Source organism: Lithobates pipiens, unplaced genomic scaffold (assembly GCF_037356315.1).
Source record: "Lithobates pipiens isolate NorthernLeopardFrog02 unplaced genomic scaffold, aLitPip1_a1.2 Scaffold_25, whole genome shotgun sequence".
NCBI classification, from domain to species: Eukaryota; Metazoa; Chordata; class Amphibia; order Anura; family Ranidae; genus Lithobates; species Lithobates pipiens.
Window position 1 is genome coordinate 131374341 of NW_027507787.1, and position 20267 is coordinate 131394607.

Consider the following 20267-nt stretch of genomic DNA (forward strand, 5'->3'; position numbering starts at 1 on the left):
CATATTGAGCAAGATCTGGCCAGTGGTCCATCCTTAAGACCCAGTAACCCAGTGGATGCTCTGTTGGAAAGGTCTTCAAGTCTGCTCTTGCCCTTAGATATTCCTGCACCATATAATGCAGACGCCGGTGATGGTTGCTTGAACCAATTAGACCTTGGTGCTAAGGACTGAAAAATTGTTTAACGGCATTGGTCAGCTGGCCACTTTCTCCACCGCTCTTCCTCTGACCGAACGAAGCCTCAGAAACACGTTGTCCAGCACCAGGAAATTGTAACCTCCCAGGGTCTGGAAATGCGTTACACTTTTCTTCAAGGCCTCCTGAAGATGTTTCATCCTCTGCTCCCTCTGCAGAGGCAGGATGAGTTCTGCAACTTTACCCTTGTAACGTGGCTCAAGAAGGGTTGCCAGGCAGTAACGATCGCTCTCTGTGATACCACGAATCCTAGGGCCTTTTGAGGGCTTTTCAGAATCAGGGAGGCCATGCAGCATAAATTTTCATAGGCATTCGATTCTGAGTCCAGTCCCCTCGGTCACTAAGGATCACATATCTATAACTACCTCCTCCCAGCCACGTACAACTCTTTGGGTTTCTGCTGCGTGTTATCCTCTACATCCATGCTGGCACAAACCTCCTAATTTTCTTCCTGTGTGTTTGGTGGGCCATGGGTAAAGGGGGCCTTTAAAAGAAGGGAAGTCCTCCTCTTCCTCACGCTGTTCTGCCTCAAGTGGCCTGTCCATGATTCCATGAAGCGTGTGCTCCAGCAGGAAGAATAGAGGGACAGTGTCACCGATGAATGCATTATTGCTTCTCACCATCCTTGTGGCCTCCTCAAATGGTGACAGGGCAGTGCATGCATCCTTGATCAGTAGCCACTGGCCTGGCAAGAAGAAGCCAAGCTCCCCTGACCCTGTCCTGGTGCCATAATCACACAGTAATTCATTGATGGCCCTCTGTTGTGTGTGTAGCCACTGCAGCATTGCCAACATTGAGTTCCACCTGGTGGGCATGTCACAAATGAGGCGGTTGGTGGGCAGGTTGCATTCCCTTTAAATGTCAGCCAGCTGAGCACTGGCATTGTATGACCGGCGTAAATGCCCACAGACTTTTCTGGCCTGCCTCAGATGATCCTGGTCAGGAAACACTGCACCACCAAATTCAGGACGTGTGCCAAACATGGAACATAGGTCAAGTGTCCCTATCGGAGGGAGGAGAGTAGGTTGGTGCCATTTTGGCATACAACCATTCCTGGCTGAAGCTGACATGGCGTCAACCACCTCTGAGCCTGCCCCTGTGTAGTTGACAGAATCTCTGCCCCAGGGTGGCTCCTGTCCCCTAGGCAGACCAACTCAAGCACTTCATGGCATCTTTTAGCCTGACTGCTTGCGTAGCCCCTTGAGCACTTAGGGAGCACTGCTGGTTCAGAGGACAATTCTGCAGAAGAGGCCATAGAGGAACAACAAGAGGAGGGAGGGGAGCATACAGATGTTGTGGCAGAATCACTACCAGCTTTTTGGAGGCGTGGTGGTAGAACAAGCTCCAACACTGAACCCTGCCCTGTATGCTTCCCAGGTGCTAGCAGAGTTACCCAGTGTGTCATGCAGGAAAGGTAACGCCCCACCCACGCCTGCTGGACCATGAGTCAGCGGTAATGTGAACCTTACTGCTGACGGCCCTGTCCAACAAGGCCAAAACATTGGCTTCCACATGCCGGTAGAGAGCCAGAATGGCCTTACGTCAAAAGAAATACAGTTTTGGAACCTGCCACTGTGGTACAGCACATTCCACAAATTCACGAAAGGAGGCAGAGTCTACCAGCTGAAAAGGTAGCAGTTGCAATGCTAGCAATTTGGCCAAGGTAGCATTTAGACGCTGAGCATGTGGATGCCTGGGACCAATTTTAGTTTTACAGTTCAGCAACTGGGGTAGGAAAATTTGCCTGCTGAAATCAATTGGTGGTATACTGCTAGCAGATTGGCTGCAAGTATTTGTGACACCTATTGCCATATCTTCATTCCTCTCAAGGCAGGTTTTTGAGAGGACTGGAGGTATAATAGGGTTGGAGATCCCAGATGAGGAGCAGGGAGAAGTCAGCTTTTTCTATGATGTGGGTCTTTCAAGTGCTGTTGCCAATTGACTGCATGGCAGGTCGTCATACGTCTGGTCAACCATGTGGTACCCAAGCGGTTGCTGTTCTGGCCACGCTTGATCCAGTTCAGACATAGTTTGCAAACAGCAACGGTGCAATCTGCTGCTCACATGATGAAAAAGGCCCACACCAATGAACTTTTAAAAGTCAGCGGGGAGTCAGCAGTGCCCTGCACCTGTAGAGCTTTGTGGTGTGATGCAATAGGGTGGCTGCCTTTAAGCTGCCCCCTGGAGGAGATCCTGCCTCGTTGGAGTTGTGCTTCCTCCTCCTCTGTACTTTCCTTCTCCTCCTCACTTTCCTCCTCTCTTCTCTCAGGCACTCAAGTACAGTCAGTGACCTCATCATCCCTTCTCTCCTCGCTACTGGAGCAAACTTGGCAGTATGCTGCAGCTGGGGGAACATATAATGAAAAACAAAATACCGGCGCTCAAATGATAATCTAATTGTATACTGGTGCGCTGCAATCGTGAGCCCCTTCTAAGCAGTGAGAAAAAATATGTATCAAATTATAGATTGCTCCACCTACCCAACCTTTACTAATATATATATATATATATATATATATATATATATATATATATATATATATACCTATAGCTTATAGAGCCCTAGTCTTATTCTACATATCACAATCATGTGATTCCAAGGTTTAATAACATGAATTTTGATATCACCATTAACATTGTATCTGTATCACGAATTGCAACCTTTTATTACTATTTACTGTCTTTATGTATTTATTGCTACTACTATGAATCATGTTTAACCACTTCAGCCCCGGAGGATTTGGCTCGCCAAAGACCAGAGCACTTTTTGTGATTCGGCACTGCGTCGCTTTAACTGACAATTGCGCGGACGTGTGATGTGACTTCCAAACAAAATTGATGTTCTTTTTTCCCCACAAATAGAGCTTTCTTTTGGTGGTATTTGATCTCCTCTGCGGTTTTTATTTTTTGCGCTATAAACAAAAAAAGCGTGACAATTTTGAAAAAAAGCATTATTTTTTACTTTTTGCTACAATAAATCTCCCCAAAAAATATATTAAAAAAAATTTTTTTCCCTCGGTTTAGGCCAATACGTATTCTACATATGTTCAAAAATATCACATTAAGCGTATATTGATTGGTTTGCGCAAAAGTTATAGCGTCTACAAAATAGGGGATAGATTTATGGCATTTTTCTTCTTCTTTTTTTTTTTACTAGTAATTAGGGATGAGCTTGGTGTTCGAGTCGAACGCATGTTCGACTCGAACACCGGCTGTTCGCCGAAGCCAGAACTCCGTGGGCCGTTTGCGCCAAATTCGCGTGGCGCTCACGGCCCACAACGCACTGCGCCACCGCAGTGCATTGCTGGCTCATGATTGGCCAAGCATGCAATGTGAACCCGCATGCTTGGCCAATCACAGCGCCGGCAGCGAGGAGAGCCATGATTGGCCACAGGCAGGATGCCTGTGGCCAATTATAGCTCAGGCTGTTTAGTACACGCCCCACACTATATAAGGCCGCCAACGTGGCGTAGTGTTCCGGAGTCTGCAGGAGTTAGTGGGTGTTGTCTGTGTGCCTTCAGCGCAGAATACACCTGTATCTACCTTTTATTGCTGTTCTCTAATTGAGCCATCTGCAGGAGTTAGTGGGTGTTGTCTGTGTGCCTTCAGCGCAGAATACACCTGTATCTACCCTTTATTGCTGTTCTCTAATTGAGCCATCTGCCATCTGCAGGAGTTAGTGGGTGTTGTCTGTGTGCCTTCAGCGCAGAATACACCTGTATCTACCCTTTATTGCTGTTCTCTAATTGAGCCATCTGCCATCTGCAGGAGTTTGTGGGTGTTGTGTGTGTGCCTTCAGCGTAGTATACACCTGTATCTACCCTTTATTGCTGGTGTTCTATCATACAAGCATCTGCAGGAGTTAGTGAGTGTTGTGTGCCTCCAGCACAATATACACTACCCAATTGCTGGTTTTCCCATCTCCCTGCAGGCCATTGCCATGTCTAGAAGGCCAACAAGGAGAGGCAGACAGGCACGAGCTAATAAAAGAGGGCAAGCAGGCTCTGTGTCTAGAGACAACAGTGCTGGTTGTGGACGCGGTGCATCATCATCAGCACGTGGCCATGGGACACGCTTGTTCTTATTTTCGGCAGCTGGACGTGTTGAGCCGCATCATGCCGAAGACTTGGTAGAGTGGATGACCAAGCCCTCTTCATCCTCCTCATCCTCTCTCGCCCAGGCTCAGAGTACTAGCAAAGCAGCTGCCAACGCATCCTCTTCTCTTGTCTCAATGTCATCATCAGTGACTCCTTCCCTAGACCCACCACGTCCTCCTGAGGAGTCCCCTGAACTCTTTGAGCACAGTGTTGGGTACATGCTCCAGGAGGATGCCCAGTGTTTTGTAGGCTTTGATGATGATACTCAACTAGAGGAAGGCAGTAGCGTGAGCGCAGAGAGAGGGGATGCTCAAGAAGGACAGCAATCTGGCAGTCATGTTCCACAAGCTGCAGCATACTGCCAGGTTTGCTCCAGTGATGAAGAGGTAGGGGATGATGAGGGCACTGACTCCACGTGGGTGCCTGGTAGGAGAGAGGACGAGGAGGAGGAGGCACATCTCCAATGAGGCAGGATGCCCTCCGGGGGCCAGCTTAGGGACAGCACACTGACTGAATCACACCGCAGAGATCTGCCTGTGCAGGGCGATGCCTCTGCGCGTTATTCTAAAAGTTCTTTGGTGTGGGCCTTTTTTTGGCCAAAACATCAGCCGCTTGGGCACCACATGCTTGACCAGACATATGTTGACCTGCTATGCCGCTTGTGGCAAGCTTACCTCAAAGACTCACATCAAAGAACAAAGCGGACCTCTCCTTGCTCCTCATCAGCTGGGATCTCCAACCCCACTAGACCTTCAGTCCTCTCTGAAACCTGCACTGAGAGGAATGAAGGTGTAGAATTAGGTGTGTCACAGCCAAGTGCTTGCAGGCCCTCTGCTAGCAATACACCCATGTTCGATTGTAGCAGGCAAATTTCCCTGGCCCAGCTGCTGGACCGTAGAAAGAAGTTCACTCCCGGCCATCCACATGCCCAGCGGTTGAATGCTAGCTTGGCTAAATTGCTAGCACTTCAACTGCTGCCTTTTCAGTTGGTAGATTCGGCCCCCTTTCATGAGTTTGTGCAATGTGTGGTTCCTCAGTGGCAGGTCCCCAAACGCCACTTTTTCTCATGGAAGGCGATTCCGGCTCTCTACCAGCATGTGGAAGGCAATGTTCTTGCTTTGCTGGACAGGGCGGTCAGCGGTAAGGTGCATATTACCGCTAACTCATGGTCCAGCAGGCATGGACAGGGACCTTACCTGTCTTTCACGGCCTATTGGGTCACTCTTCTGGCTGCTGGGAAGGATGCAGGACAAGGTGCAGTAGTGTTTAAGGTTGTTCCGCCACCACGCCTCCAAAATGCTACTACTGGTTGTGGCACACCTCTCTCCTCCACCCCCTCCTCTTCTTCTTCCTCCATAGCCTCTTCCAGTGCTCTGTCCTCGGAACCAGTGGTGCTCCGTAGGCGTTCAAGGGGCTACGCAAGTACGCAGGTAAAACGATGACGTGTTGTGCTTGCGCTGGTTTGTTTGGGGGACAGGAGCCACACTGGGGCAGATATTTTGTCAGCTCTGCAGGGGCAGGCCGAGAGGTGGTTGATGCCACACCAGCTTAAGCCAGGATTGGTGGTTTGTGACAATGGCACCAACCTCCTCTCCGCCCTCCGACAGGGACAACTGACCCATGTGCCCTGTGTGGCTCACGTCCTTAACCTGGTGGTGCAGCAGTTCTTGGGCAGGTACCCGGGCTTACAGAATGTCCTGAAGCAGGCCAGGAAAGTCTGTGTGCATTTCCGCCGATCATTTAATGCCAGTGCTCGGCTGGCTGAGCTCCAAAAGGAGTTGAACCTGCCCAAGAATCGCCTTATATGTGACATGCCCACCAGGTGGAACTCAATGTTGGCCATGTTGTAGCGGCTGCACATGCAGCAGAGGGCCATCAATGAGTACCTGTGTGACTACGGCACCAGGACAGGGTCAGGGGAGCTCGTTTTTTTCTCACCATGCCAGTGGGGCATGATCAGGGATGCATGCACTGTCCTGTCACCGTTTGAGGAGGCCACAAGGATGGTGAGCAGTGACAGTGCATGCATCAGTGACACTGTACCTCTTGTCCACCTGTTGGAGCATACACTGCGTGGAATAATGGACAGGGCACTTGAGGCAGAACAGAAGCAGGAAGAGGAGGACTTCCTTGCCTCTCAATGCCCCCTTTATCCAGACAGTGTTCCTGCTGTCTCACCCATCACACAGGAAGAGGAGGAGGAGGAGGATGATTGTGTCAGCATGGAGGTGGAGGCTGGCACTCAGCATCAGCAGCAGCAGCAGTCTTGTAGGGATGATTTACAGTCCCAAGAAACCCATGGACTTGTACGTGGCTGGGAGGAGGTAGCTGCAGATCATGTTGTCCTTAGTGACCCAGAGGACTCCAGACCGAATGCCTCAGCTAACCTACGTTGCATGGCCTCCCTGATCCTGCAAAACCTGCGGAAGGATCCTCATATTCTTCGGATCAAGGAGAGGGACCATTACTGGCTGGCCACTTTCCTTGATCCACGGTACAAGGGTAAGGTTGCTTGCCATCGTAGAGGGAGCAGAGGATGAGGCATCTCCGGAAGGCCTTGCAGAAAGGTCTGTGCAACGCGTTTCCAGAGACTGGGAGGTTACAAACTCCTGGTCCTGGACAACGTGTTGCTGAGGCTTCGGTCAGAAGGAGCAGTAGAGAAGGTGGCCGTCTGACCGATGTGTTCAGACAATTTTTTAGTCCGCAGCCCCAAAGTATGATCGGTTCCAGCAACCATCGCCAGCGTCTGATTTATGTGCAGGAATACCTAGGGGCAAGGTCAGACTTGGACACCTTTCCCACTGAAAATCCTCTGGCTTACTGGGTCTTGAGGATAGATCACTGGCCAGAGCTTGCACAGTATGCAATTGAGCTACTGGCCTGTCCTGCATCCAGCGTTCTTTCAGAACGCACCTTCAGTGATGCTGGTGGCTTTGTAACCAATCACAGGGTGTGCCTGTCCACCGACTCGGTTGATCGACTGACCTTCATAATGATGAATCAGTCTGGGATCACCACCAGCTACCAAGCACCTGAAGCTGATGTAACCGAATAATTTTTCCCTTCAAGACTGCCTATGCTGATGCTGAGTGACTGTCCAGTTATGTTGACTGTCTATCCTCTTCCTCCTCCGCTGATATCTTGGAAGAGGGGCGTGTAATTAAAATTTTTGATGCAATGCTTTGCCGCAGGGCTCATTCCTGCACTCCAAATAGAGTATATGGGAGAGGTTGCAGTGTCGTGGCACCAGCACCAGTGCCTAAGGCCCAATTTTTCAGCCCCTGTTTAACAGGGACGTGCAAGAACAATTTTTGATGCAATGCTTTGCAGAAGGGCTCATTCCCGCACTACAAATAGAGTATATGTGAGAGGTTGCAGTGTTGTGGCACCAGCACCAGTGCCACCAGCCCAATTTTTCAGCCCCTGTTTAACAGGGGCGTGTAATTACAATTTTTGATGCAATGCTTTGCAGCAGGGCTCATTCCTGCACTCCAACTAGAGTATATGGTAGAGGTTGCAGTGTATAGGCCCAATTTTTCAGCCCCTGTTTAACAAGGGCATGTAATACAATTTTTGATGCAATGCTTTGCAGCAGGGCTCATTCCTGCACTCCAACTAGAGTATCTGGGAGAGGTTGCAGTGTCGTGGCACCAGCAAGCAGGGCCTAAGGCCCAATTTTTCAGCCCCTGTTTGACAGGGGCATGTAATTACAATTCTTGATATAATATTTCACAGCAGGGCCTGTTTCTGTGCCCACCGAGAGTAACTGTGAGGACTTATAGTGTTGTGGCACCAGCACCACCACCATAACCACCAAAGGCCCAATTTTTCTATCACTGTTCAACAATGACATGTAATTACAATTCACTTTGAGGGCTTACAGTGTTGTGGCAACACCAACACCTTGTTCTGCCATTTCTGCAGAGCATATAGGGCAGGCCCCTACTTTCAAACATCCAACTTACAAACGTCTCCTACTTGCAAACGGAAGGAGACAACAGGAAGTGAGATGAAAAAAGATGGACGGCAAAAAAAATTATACAGGGGGGATAACCCTTCTCTATGTTTTCCAAAAAGCTTAAAAATAGATTTTTTGACTGGAGCTACACTTTAAAAATGCACCAGTTCAAAATGGATATGGGGTTCCCCTTAATATCCGTACAAGACCCAAAGGGGCTGGTAATGGGCAAGGAGGGCTACCTATGCCATTTTTCTCAATGATTTTCATCCATATTTCCGGAACCAAGTATAACATTAAAACTGCAAGCAGTTTTAAATGACTTTTTTTCCGTTAAATGTCATTTTGTGCAGGGACTGTTCTAAACACGGGGAACACATGCCACCTCACAGGCATACTATAGACATCCCCCAGGCACGATATTTAAAGGAATAGTTCATTTTTTTTCACTTTAATCGTCATTAAAATCAGTGCTCCCGAAAAAACTGCAGTTTTTAAAAACATTTTAGGCATTGTCCCATGTCCCCTGGAGCAGGAGCCAGGTCCCCAAACCCTTTTTAGGACAATATCTTGCATATTAGCCATTAAAATGAGCACTTTTTATTTCGAACGTTTGAGTCCCATAGACTTCAATGGGGTTCTAAAGTTTGCATGAATTTTCGGTCTGTTTGAAAGTTCTGGTGCGAACCGGGGGGGGGGGGGGGGGGGGGGGTTGGCTCATTCCTACTAGTAATGGAGGGGATCAGGATTTTTATCATGACTGCGACATTATGGCGGACACATCAGACACTTTTGGCGCTATTTTGGGACCATTCACATTAATACAGCAACCAGTGCAATTAAAAATGCACTGATTACTGTGTAAATGTGACTGGCAGTGATGGGGTTAAGTTAGGTGGCGCTATAGGGGTTAAGTGTGCCCTAGGGAGTGATTCTAACTGTGGGGGGGGGGGGCTGGGCTGTGTGTGACACATCACTGATAACCGCTCCCAATCACAGAGAGAGATGATCAGTGACACTGTCACCAGGCAGAACGGGGAGATGTTTGTTTACATTAGCGTCTCCCCGTTCTTCCTCTCCGTGAGGCAATCGCAGGGAAGGCGATTGCAAACATTGAGTCCACGGGACCCGCTGTCGCACTCACAGAGCTCACTAGCCAAGCCTCACGAGATCATGTACAATAACGTGATTTCATGCAGCAGAGCCAGCCTGCAGCAGTAAAACTGTGGCGGCTGGTCCACAATCGGTTAATAAATTGTTACGGTGCTACTATTGTCTATCATGTTATTTTTATTTATTATATATATCCCCCTTGGAATCTATTTTCATGTGATTGCAAACCTTTTTTTTAGCCGTGCTTCATATAAAGTCTCACCCCCAAAAAAACCTTGCTTCCATACATTTTCAATAGGGATGAAGGCAGATGAATTTACCCATCCATTGCCTCATATAAAGTCCAAATCTTTCTTTTCATTTCTTTGTTTCCTACTATCTAACTATGTAACTGATTGACCTAAAAAACTGTAACTCTCTAATATCCGGAATAACGAATGAATTCGAATTGAAATTCGACAGAATTTTGCAACTTTCGGACATTCGGATGCATTTGAATTTCCACACAAAGCGATTATGAATAAAACTGAATCCGAAATAAATTATATTGCAAATAGTGAATGGCTTTGGCATAATTCGTTGATGCGTTAACGCGGCCTAATACAACAGTAAGTGGACTCGTGATTTTGCATAACAAATGATTTCATTTTACTATTTGTTAAATTTAGCAGACATTGGGATGAATCATGGACTGTAATGCTTTTTTTCAATGATTTGTATCCATATTGCTGGGATCAGACAATATATTATAGCCACAAGCAGTTTTAACCACTACAATACAGGGCACTTTCGCCCCCTTCCTTCCCAGCCCAATTTTCAGCTTTCATCACTCTCGGACTTTCAATGACAATTGCGCGGTCATGCTACACTGTACCCAAATTAAATTTTTATCATTTTGTTCGCACAAATAGAGCTTTATTTTGGTGGTATTTATTCACGACTCCGTTTTTTATTTTTTGCGATATAAGCGCAAAAAAAGCGGAGATTTGGAAAAAAAAACAATATTTTCTTTTTTCTATTTTAAAAGAAATCCAATAAAATCTAATTTTGTCATAAATTTAAGCCAAAATGTATTCTGCTACATGTTTTTGGTAAAAAAAATTCCGTTAATAATTGGTTTGTGTGATCACGGACATATGTACGCAAATGATCATGTACAGATGTGTGCAGGTGATCACATACATATGTGTGCAGATAATCATTGGAACATGTGATTTTAGTGGGACATATGTGGGGGACATGTGTTTTTTTTTTTTGGGGACATGTCTTTTTATTATTTGGGGACATGTGTGTTTTGGGGACATGTGTGGTGACATGTGTATTGTGGTGACATGTGTGTTTACACTGTGTGGTGATGTGTGTATTACACTAGACTGGTGATCAGTTAGTAAAAAGCTGTGAAAACAGCTCATACTCACTGATCACCAGCCAGCTGCAGCGATCTGCTCTCCTCTCCTCAGCGATGACTTCCGTGTGAGGAGAGGAGGAGCCGATTGCCTAGCAACTGGCTGTTTGTTTACATCACTTGACGGCCGTGATTGGACACGGCCGTCATGTGATCAGGAGGGCCAATCACAGAGCCCTCCTGCCGATCCGAGATGCGCCGTGTCCGGGTGACACGAGCACATCGGGATTGCGCCTCTGCGCGGGCACGTGCGCGCACGATCCCCCTCCTTCTGAAGGACATTCCTGAACGTCCTATCAGAAGTAGAGAGCTCCCACCCGGCCAATGTACATATATATAAGTGGTTAAATTAAATTTTTTCCTTTAGAAATGTAATTTTGCTGTGGTACTGTTTTAAACATGGGAAAGATGTGCTACGTTACAGGCAGACTAAGGCGACCCCCACAGACATGATATTTAAAGGAATATTTCACTTTTATTATTTCACTTTAAGCATTATTAAAATCACTGCTCCCAAAAAAACTTCAGTTTCTAAAACAATTTTTTGCATTGATACATGTCCCCTGGGACAGGGCCCAGGTCCCTAAACACTTTTATGGCAATAACATGCATATAAGCCTTATATGAATGCAATCTACTCACTGGGGGGGGGGGGGGCTCTGGGGGAATCAAGGATGGAAAAGGACCTGGGGATCCTAGTAGAGGATAGCCTCAACAATGGCATGCAATGCCAAGCTACTGCTAACAAAGCAAACAAAACATTGGCATGCATTAAAAAGGGGTTTAACTTAAGAGATAAAGCGATAATTCTCTCACTGCACAAGACTCTCTGGTCCAGCCTCACCTGGAGTATGCTGTCCAGTTCTGGGCCCAAGTCTTTAGGAAGGATGTACTGGAAATGGAGTGAGTACAGAGAAGGGCAACAAAGCTAATAAAGGGACTGGAGGATATTACTTATGAAGTAAGGTTACCAGGGCCGTCTTTAATATTGATTGGACCATGGGCAAAAATTTTCTTGGCCCCCGCCCGCCATGTAATTTCGCTCTCCACCTGCTCTGAGACATACAATAAATAGCTACTGGACTCAAAATCAGTTTACTGTATCAGATCAAGGGATCAGGGAGCAATTGCGATTGGTTGCCAGAGGTTACAGTATATCATTACCGCTTACTGACTGGTTGCTAGAGGTTACAGCACACATATGGCTCACTGATTAGTTGCTAGAGGTTACAACACATGATTTCTGCTTGTTGATTGGTTGCTAGAGATTACTGTACAGTAATACTGCTCACTGATTGGTTGCTAGAGATTACAGCACACCATCTCCTCACTGCCTGCACACCATGGACTGGGGTGGTGAATGGACCCATCAATAGACAGAAAACTCCAAGGGATCCTAGAACTCCGCGGATCAGTGGCAGTACTGGGGGGAGGGGGAGGGTGTGACCAATGGCAATGATAATTTGTTTTAATGACTACCAATATAAAGAGGAGTTTCAACACTGGCCACCAATGTAATAGGGGTGTACACTGACCACGAATGTAATAGAAGCATTCACAGTAACCACCAATGTAAGGAGGGATTTACACTGACCACTAATGTAAGGGCAGCATTCACACTGGCCAAGAGTGTGAATGAAAGGATTCTACACCAAGCCTCAATGTAATGAGAAGATTTAGCCTGCATTCACATGTGTGTGTTGGGAACACATGCAAAATGGCTTTCCTGAGACCACAGAAATGTGCTTCCCTTTAGCAGATACATAGCAGTGCCTCTGTACCCCCAAACCTCCCCCATCCTCTCCACTCCAACCCTCCCCCCTTTACCTCTACATGACTCCTCTGCTCATCTTTGCACCCACCTTCCTTACCTCCATAAATCCCCTCCTTGCTCACCTGTGCACCCCAAGCTGTAATTCCTTCTCTGCCTACCTCTGCACACCCCACACTACCCCCCCCCCCCCCACCACCACCAATTTGCTTACCTTTGCAGAACAGGCTGATGGTAGGGTTAATGACCACAGTTGCAGGCAGGACTTTCAAGCATGCCCCTCCCCAGTGGGCAGCATTCAGTATAGGTGATGGTGGATATGACCTCAGGGGAGCATGTTATGCATAAGAATGCCACCTTTATTTACATATCAATGCTGCAGGATGCTGCTATTTACATATAAATGCTGGTTATTTCCATGTAAACACAGGGTCTGCAGGTGAGTTATCCATACACAACAATAGGGCAGAGCTGGGCAGCATTAGTAGCAGCACTTTGCACTGAGATATCAGGACACAGCACAGGACTAAAACTTCAAGGGACAAGGGAATTTAAACCAGGACAGTTGGCAAGTATGAGGCAGCTGCTTTGGGCCCCCCAACAATGCAGGGCCCAGGGCAGCTGCCCCTTTTTCCCTGCTTTAAAGACAGCCCTGAAGGTTACAAGCACTGAACTTATTCTCTTTGGAGAAGAGACGCTTGGGAGGGGATATGATTTCAATTTACAAATACCATACTGGTGATCCCACAATAGGGATAACATTTTTCCACAGAAGATAGTTTAATAAACAAAGATTTGGGGGGCACACCCTAAAAAATTAAAGATGGTGCAGCCATAAGACCATACAGACAGAAAAAAATATTACAGCTCACAAATACAAAAATGACATTTAACTCCTGCAAGACTATTTAAAAACACCTGAGCATATTCAGAAAATATAGGGATTTAGTGCTCCAGCCCAAAGGGATTTGGTTAGAATCTATACACTAGACAAACATTTCCCTTCCGCAAAAAAAGTTTTATGATGATTGGGGGTTGTTGTCAATATACTGCTGGGCATATAAATTGGTATGGTCCACAATGAATTGCAGTAAAGTGTCGGGCAAAACAGATAAAAACAGTCAATCTCTGAAATGTGGGTATTGGCCTGCACACCTGGCTGTGCAGTGAACGGAGGAATAATTGGTGATCCAGAGTTGGAACCAGCCATGCTGGGTTGGCAAGACCATCTGGCATTTATGTAGCAGCCCTGGCTCTTGGGGAACATGACACTTCAGTAGTTGGGGGAATTGAATTTCCTGTGCTGGTACTTGGGCGTGATGTGGCAGCATTAGTACTGGGCCTGGGCATTTGTTCTCAGGGCCTATCGCTGGCTGCAGCACTGGTACTGGGCCTGGGAATTTGTTCTTGGGGGCTATTGCTGGTGGCAGCGCTGGTACTGGGCCTGAAAATATAATCATAGTTGCTGGCAACTGTCTGGTTTCAAGAGCGCCATGCCCTTTTAGGAGGGACCCATTCTTCCTCCAAATCATTTGACGATCCGCTGCTATCAATCGGTTCAAAAGCTGAATGTGATTCAGAATCAGAATTGGAATCTGATGGGAACTCCCCGCTGCTCTCATCGGTAATGGAGAGGATCTGGAACGCCTCCTCACTTGTATAAACTTTTTTGGACATGACGCTGATGACAGATGACGGTAACTGCTGGGCTGTGTGATGGGTTACAGATGGGTGGCAGGTGCCATTCATTGATGGGCTGTGTGATGGGTGGCAGGTGACGTTCACTGATAGGTAATGACGGTTTGACTGATGTCACTGACTGGTGACTAGCAATGGTCACTGATTGGTGACGGGTAATTGCCGATGGTCACTGATGGGTGATGGGTGACTGGCAATGGTCACTGATGGGTGACTGGCCATGGTCACTGATGGGTGCACCGCTGATGGTCATTGATAGCAGTCTCTGATGTGACAGGTGCACTTTATGGGTGCTGATGGGTGACAGGTGCACTGTATGGGTGCTGATGGCCACTGATTTGGTGACTGTTGGGGGACAGGTGCAATGTGGGAGGGGGGGTGCGATGTGACATGTTCAGGTGCTTGGTGCAGACACTACAGTACACAGATCTGTAACTCACTGCTCCTAGCTCTTCTCTCCTCACACTGGAAATGGTGTGTGAGGATGGAAGAGTCGGTAACAGTTAGTTACCGGTCTGTGTTTACATTTAGTGATCGGCTGTGAATGGATCACAACCGATCACATGGTAAACAGCTGCCGGCCAATGGCTGTTTACCAGTGTCTGTAACGAGCAGTGTTCCCGGGAACACGCCGCCACCGACATGCACTCACAGCGTGCTCGTGATCACGCGCATGCTCTGTGTGAAAGGGGAAAGCACCATCTGTGATTGACCGTGATGACTGGATCACGGGCAATCACATGGTAAACAGCCATGCCCAATGGCTGTTCACCCCGTCGGTGTCAAGCGTTGTCTCAGTGACACGGCGCTACCGGCAGTACGCGATCGCGTGCATGCCCTGTTTAAATGGGCAGATGTCATATGATTCTCGGTCAGAACGCAGTAATTTGATGGTGGGCAGGTGGCAAGCGGGGAAGGGACATGGCAAGGATGTGTTGTATGCCTACATACTTTTGCTAATAGGTGTCCCTTATTCCCATCTCAAAAAGTTGGAAGGTATGCTATCAGACACTGCTGTTGTAACAAACATATCATTGTTGTCTCACATGGCCAGTTCTGTTCATAGATGCCAAGTTAAACAGAATAGGTCATTGGCTAAATGATCAGGCAAGTTTACTAAGCAGGTGCAGTTAGAAGCAATGATGCAAAATAGGTTCAGGATTGAAAAACGCATGCGCACACTGCAGGATACTACAAAAGTGATTATGAAAGCCTCCCAGACATGGTCTCTTCACAGCAATGTATCTGTGGCTCAATCAGAGTAACACGTGGCTGCATAGCATAGCCTCTGTAAGACATTATAAAAAGTGAGAGTACAGCTAAGAATCACTACTTTAGTAAAACTGTTCAGAACACAACTCCTACTTGAGATTAGTATCCTCAAAAACAACATTCCTCAGTGAAGCTCAGGGTAGCTCTGGTAAGACAGTCAGACAGCTGGAGGCCAAGGCCCAAGGACAAAGGGCTACCACACTGGAACTGGAGTACTCTGGCAGCAATTGGGAAGCTGGGACTTTTAGAGAAGATGTATGCTATTAAGCTCCTGCTTGGCTGCTCCTAAATTGGTTTTAATAGCGGAGAGCATCTTTATTGGCTACAAATCACTTGCCCAGCTACCTTACTATGTGGGCCTCTCTGAGCACCTGATGGAGAGAAGCTGAGAAACTTATCTTTCCTGGGTATGTCCAGCAACCTAGAGAATTATGGGAAATGGAGTTAGAAGGGCCTGTTTCTGAATCCAAGCATGGTGAGTAAATAGGCACTAGCTACATCTGTTTTGCCTAGGTTTTCATACCACTGGATTTTTCCACATGTGCAATTCCTAAATAAGTTCCAGTGTAACTTATTTGCTTCAGATGTCATGTTCTTATCTTCCTAAACCCCAAACAGCACCCCAAGGGTTGCATCTGTCCCTTTGGCACTTTTCTGCAATTCCTATAGCATATCTGTAGTTTCTGACCATTTCCTGTAGCAAGTCTGCAGTCTATGACCATCTCTTTTAGCATACCTGTGTAATCTGGTCTGTACCTGATAATTGTTGTGGAATTTATTCCTTTGTTGCTGCTGTATTATCCTTCTGCAGGGTGGATAGGGTTAAACAAAATATTAATTAACCCAGAAAATAAGCCCTGGGTCTGGTAAGAGACTAACGTCAATCAAATTATTCTATTTTCTGCTGGGAACTGTTATGTCTTCTTCAAGGGCCCCAACTTTGCCGGACAACTTTTTTTATTCATCATTCATCTGCCAGTATGACAAAATTGGGACTGTCATAGCAAGTTAGGACTGCCTTTAAATACTGTTGCTAGGCAAATGCAGTTCAGCTCTGTTACTTACTCTTAACCCCTGTACACACGGTCGGAGATTTCGACAACCAAATCCATCGGATTTTCTCCGTCGGATTTTGTCCATCGGATCTTGTCCGAAACTGTTGCATACACACACGGTCCGACTAAGTTGTCGAAAAATCCAATCTTACAGAACGTGATGACGTAATTTCAGGCTAGTAGCCAATAGCTTTGATGTAGGAATTTGATCTGAGCATGTGTAGCACTTGGTCCGATCGAAATTCTCTACACATGAAAGGATTACATCCGACCGGCCCAGTTGGTCGGGAAATATTTCCAACATGTTGGAAAATTGGGTCCGACGGAGATTCGGACGGAATCAGTCCGATGCATACCACACACAGTCGGATTATCTGAGGACACGGTCCGATAAGACGCATTTCGACGGATTCTCCGACCGTGTGTATGCGGCATTAGTCAAAATGCTACAGGTATTTACAATATCTCTCAGAGTAACGTTACTATCTTATTGATTGTTTGCATAAGTGCGCTTGCCAATCCTTTCTTACATTTTTTAAGATACCCTGAGGTGTGCCAGTAAAAGCTGGGTGAGCAAGGTGTGTCATGTTCAGGAGAAATCACAAAACAATTCAGCTCTCTTAGATTTCATGTACACGGGTCATTTCTCAACCTCTCCTGAATGCTGGAACTTCACATCTAGTAATCCACACTTAAAAACGTGTGTTTAGCAGCGTTTACAAACCACGTTTAGTGGCGTTTAGCCACGTTTGCGTTCAGAAGCATTTACTAAAGATAACCTCAGGAGACCCTCCCAAATGATTAGAAAGCACTAAAAACAAGTATTTATTAACTATTTCAGACATTCTGTGCGACAAAAATGTGAGTAGCAGCTGAGAAAGCAGTGTACTTGTAGCTAGCTGTTATTTTTTGGTTGGTTTGTTTGTACAGATCCCATGATTAGCATGTGTGAGGAAATGCTCCTGATGAGAAATAGGAAGGAGGGAGCACCCACAATGCCACATCCATAATGTATCAAGGGAAAACAAAGAAGATACCAAATAGATATCAACAGTTCGGACTTTTAAGGCATGGAAGCAAATAGGAAATTAGAAAAAAAATATTTATTTTATTGAAAAATACAATATCATAACAGTGTTCAAAACAATATAAAAATTCATATGAAATGATATAATTTGTACATTGAGCCCTTGTGCGTCGCGTCTACGCGTTTTGCCACAAAGGCTTCCTCAGGACACGGAAGAAGGTTCAAAGACGTAGCAAGAGAGAGCAAACAATAAATCTCACTATCTTTAAATGAGCTGCGCCTCAAGTACAAATGTCATAGCAACCAGGACAGATCCAAATACATGGAGCGGTCAACCACACTGTGATAGAGTGGACAGCAAGTGGCACATTCTGATGAGTACAAACAGAAACTGATAGTTGCTTATAGCAGGGGCAGGAAAGAAGTCTCACTTAGTAAATTACCATCAATGGGGATGGCAAATAGAGGACATAATCCCATCCACATAAAGCTTAGTAGATGCTGGTGACACATAGTATGGCCAAACAGCATATAAAGACTAAAGGTAAAAGTAAAAGACTAAAGGTAAAAGGTAAAAGTGTATTTGTGGAGACAATGAAGGCATACCCCTGGGAGACAGCCATATGCTGTGCACCAATGCTCCTGATGTTGCTTTTGCTGAGGCTCAAAAGATGTAGAAAATTGCATGAGAGAACCAGAGTTCGTCGCTACTGGAGACATCCATTGATGGCTCAAGGCATGTCAACAGGAAACTTTCTTAAAATATATATGTTCAGCTGCGTAATTACTCAGAGAAAATGTTTAATTTTACATGCATGTCAATTGCCACCTTTGACGTTCTCTTGGAAAATGTTAGACCCCGTCTAGTTTGCATTGGACACCAACATGAGGAAAAGCGTGCCACCAGAGAAACATCTGTTGGTGACTTTCAACTTCAGTGCCAAGTAATGCAAGTCGTGTATTGTACAGCATAATTGGCTGATGAGGTAATTGAGTTTTTGGTGTGTTTTTAGCATTTTCTAGGCTCAAAAGTAAGAAATAAAATGTTTCCCTTTAAAAACGCTTCTTGACCTAAACACGGGTAGAAATGAAATGCCTCTAAACACAGCTTCTGAACGCATTATTTTGGGGTTTCAAAAAAAGCCTCTAAACTCAACTGCCTAGAAATGACCATAAACGACTCTGTGTACATGTACTGATACGCAGTTGAAAAAATGCCCAACTACTCCCAAGCCTCCGTTTACCAGCAGCAGTGTACATGAGGCCTTAGAGTAGCACTACATCTGCAATCTTTGACCATTTCCTCCTGTAGCATGTCTGCAGTTTCTGAATCTGTCTGCAACATTACATTCACTGTATATTATGTAGGGCCTTTTGGTGATGTCAGGGGCCACACTTGAAGCAAAGTATCAGACAATTTCAAAATGCATGCAATAAATAATCTGAACTGAACACACTGTATCATACAGGCCGAGGAATGTCTACAAGTTTCCATACTGTATTTCATATAATTGTAAACCGCAAGTTCTTGCCTTGTTTTTCCACTAGAGGGCATCTATGGTAAACAGTAAGATTAATCTATTAGTATGCAGAATTGTTCGCAAATGTGGCATCTGACAGCAATGTTGTACACTTATATTTCAGTTTTTTGTTTACAAATCAGTTTTTATGCAGTTATTTATATTATGGGCCTGCTATATGATTCCTTGGTAACACACAGCATATGCTAAACATTTCTGTTCAGCCATTATCACATCTGATATTAGCATTGAATTCATCAAATAGAAAAATGTTTCAAGACTTACTTCTGCCTGGATTCTCAATAGGAAAAAGTATAAAAAGTATAGTAAGGCCATGGACATTTTTACTTGCACTTTTAACACCCAATTCATAAGATAATTTTATGAAGCTGAAAGGATCATCTTGAGTATTAAGATTACTTAAACTTTTTTTCTGCTACTTTTTAATTGTAAGGGGTGCTCCCATATGTGTGCGCAGCCTATTGCATTAGGGTGTGCACCCCAAAGCTCAAACACAATACCTTGAAAAAGTATTCATACCCCTTGAAATTTCCCAAATTTTGTTATGTAATGATACAACCAAAAACATATGTATTGTATCGGGATTGTATAAGATAGACCAACACAAAGTGGCACATAATTGTGAAGTTGAAGGAAAATTATAAATGGCTTTCATTTTTTTTTTTTTACAAATAAATATCTGAAAAGTGTGGCGTGCATTTTTATTCAGCTGTCAATACTTGTCAATACTTTGTAGAACCAACTTTCACTGCAATTACAGCTGCAAGTCTTTTTGGGTATGTCTACCAGCTTTGCACATCTAGAGAGTGACATTTTTGCCCATTCTTCTTTGCAAAATTGCTCAAGCTCTGTCATATTGGATGGAGATCATCTGTGCACAGCAATTTTCAAGTCTCGCCACAGATTCTCAACTGGATTTAGGTCTGCACTTTGACTGGGCCATTCTAACACATGAATATGCTCTAATCTAAACATTCAATTGTAGCTCTGGCTGTATGTTTAGGTTCATTGTTCTGCTGGAAGGTGAACCTCCGTCACAGTCTCAAGTCTTTTGCAGACTTTTTAAGGTTTCCTTCTAATGCCCCGTACACACGAGCGGACTTTTCAACATCCAAAGTCCGACGGACTGATTCCGTC